The following is a 2,952-nucleotide window of genomic DNA, read 5'->3' on the forward strand; positions in this document are numbered from 1 at the left end:
GTGTCAGGCAAGCCTGTGAGTCTTAAATTGTGATCGTTATGGTTCTTAATAAGTACTACGAATTCCTAAATTGTTGATCGTGCATGTTGAGGAAGATTTATGATTATTTTCTTGGTAATTGGTTATTGTTGAGAATTGGCTCTAGTTGAGGTTCAATTGTGAAGTTGATTATTGGTACACGTTTTGTTATTGTTGATTCCCTTGTCGGGACGTATTTAATTCTTATTGTTGATTCCCTTGCCGGGATGTATTTATACTTATTGTTGATTCCCTTGCCGGGATATTGTTGTTGCTATTGTTTGGGTGAGAAAAGAGTGATAAAGTATGAAGAGTCATGCCGTGCATATTCATATTTATGCATTTGGTGAGGAAAGAGTGATAAAGCACGAAAGGTGATGCCGTGCATATTCATTTTTATGCATTTGGTGAGGAAAGAGTGATAAATCACGAAGGATGATGCCCTGCACATTCATATTTATGCATTTGGTGAGGAAAGAGTGATAAAGCACGAAGGGTGATGCCGTGCACATTCATATTTATGCATATGGTGAGGAAAGAGTCATAAAGCACGAAGGGTGATGCCGTGTACATTTTATTGATATTGATGCATATGGTGAGGAAGAGAGATAAAGAACGGAGGGTGATGTTGTGCACATTTCTGATACTTATATGGTGAGGAAGAGGGATAAAGAACGAAGGGTGATGCCGTGCACATATTGATTATTTATCTTAACTTCTTGCTGATTCGGCTCAAATACCATGATTGTCTTATTCCACTATTAATGTGATTAATTATGTTGGTATTCTTCCCCATAGCATGTTACCCTTTCTCCCGTTACTTTTGATTTACTTTTGTTACTGTTGTTCTGTTAGGATACTGTTTAGCTGCAGGTTATTGGTTTGTTTTGTCCTAGCCTCGTCACTACTTTACTGAGGTTAGGCTCGACACTTACCAACGCATGGGGTCGGTTGTGCTGATACTACATTTTGCACTCTTTTGTGCAGATCCTAGTACTGGAGAGGGGGCTGGGTCCTCCCGAACTCTGCGCACCACCCCTAGCTGCACCACGCTCCGCGGGTGTTGGGGTACCTCGACCTAGAGAGGGGGATGAAGATGTAGCAACTGCTGGGCTGGCATGCTGTGATGTGCCCCTACCTGCTCCCTGGCGGGATACACGACATTGCCTCTAGGTATGACCCCTCATTACACATCCATAACATATGGGAAACTCCATGTAGCAAATCCCCGAGTGCATCTTCCCGTACCTGGGGCATGGGGACCTCTGCTACTGCTGGGATCTCTCTCTACTGACCGGCCCCACTGGTCGGATCCCCTGTCGCCCTGACTGGGCCTGAAAAGACTCCACTGCTGCTGCAGGCTGGGTCCTGATGGCGGTGCACTCGCCCATGTTTCTCGCAGACCGGGTCTTTCTGCTACCCTCTCTCTCCATTCTGTTCTTCAGTTTCCAGTTCTCAGTGGCGTGAGCAAATGCTACCATCTTCCCATAATTCATGTCAGAATTCAATGCCGCTGTAGAAGCCTCATTAATAGTCAAAGGATTAAGGCCCTGAACAAACCGACACACCCTATTCTCCATCATGGGCAACATGTGGATAGCATATCTGGATAGGCGGGAAAACTCCATATGGTACTCCCATACACATCTACTACCTTGCTTCAGATTCTCAAACTCAGCTGCACGGGCTGCCCTTGTCTCGGCAGGCAGGAAATGGTCTATAAATGCATCGACAAACTCGCTCCACCTCGCTGGATGGCTCCCCTCCTCACGGGAATCTTCCCACAACTCAAACCACGAATAGGCCGCCCCTTTCAGACGGTAAGAAGCTAACTCTACGCCCTCTGTCTCCATTGCACGCATAACCCTGAGGGTCTTGTGCATCTCAGTCCTCTTCTGGATTGGCAACCGTAAACACTAGAGGGCCTAACTGAAGAAATCTGTTCACCTTGGAACTGGTGGAATCCCCTTGCTGGCTAGATGAACTAGGTGCGACATTTGACCTTTGGGCCTGAGAGGCCACTAGCTGAGTCAACATCTGAATAGCTCCCCTAAGATCCCCATCAGAAATACCAAAACCAGAGGTTGGAGCAAGAGGCGGCATTGGAGTATCAATGCGAGGGACAGTGGCACCCTCCGGTGTAGGAACTGGGGTAGTCTGCTCTGGAATAGATGAACAAGGCAAGGTGATAGCAGGGCGACTACCCTCACCCGCAATATGAAGCAGTGATTCATCAGCAACTCTTGAGGTGGCATTGGCTTCTTAGCCAATTCTCGCTTTCTTCTTAGGTGCCATTTACTGAAAGGTAGAACAATGCACCGGTTAGAGAAGGAATAGTTTCACAATTGCCGCACAATTTAGAATATCAAAGAAGTGTGTTATTCCTAATGCCCAACTAGACTCCAACTTATAGATGTGGTCGACTTCACAACGATACGAAGGACTCTACTATACACGGCTCCGAGATGTCCTAGGACACTTTAAAACCTTAGGCTCTGATACCAAGTTTATCACGCCCCAACCTCGGGAGGCGCGACCGGCGCTTAATCGTGTGAACCCAACTGACCAAGCCTTATTGACACTTTCTACCCAACTCAATATGATTAAGGAATCTGGCTTTCGATTAATTAGACAATAGCAAAAATCCAGCATTCAACATTGTTAATTCATTTTTATATCACACATCTTATATCATGGATAAGTTCCCAAGATTTTATACAGTCATTGCTTAGATGAACTAGAGAACAGAGTTATAACACAGATCATTAATCCAACCAACACCCATACATAACCCACACAATATCTACGGAGCCTCTATGGATACAAAAGATGAATCATGACAACGCCGATAACAAGGCCCCGGCTATACCTCAAAAACAGGAGTCTACAACAAAAGATGTACAACATAACCCGTTGAAGGAAAAAGGGGCTCAG

Source organism: Nicotiana attenuata, unplaced genomic scaffold, assembly GCF_001879085.1.
Source record: "Nicotiana attenuata strain UT unplaced genomic scaffold, NIATTr2, whole genome shotgun sequence".
NCBI lineage: Eukaryota > Viridiplantae > Streptophyta > Magnoliopsida > Solanales > Solanaceae > Nicotiana > Nicotiana attenuata.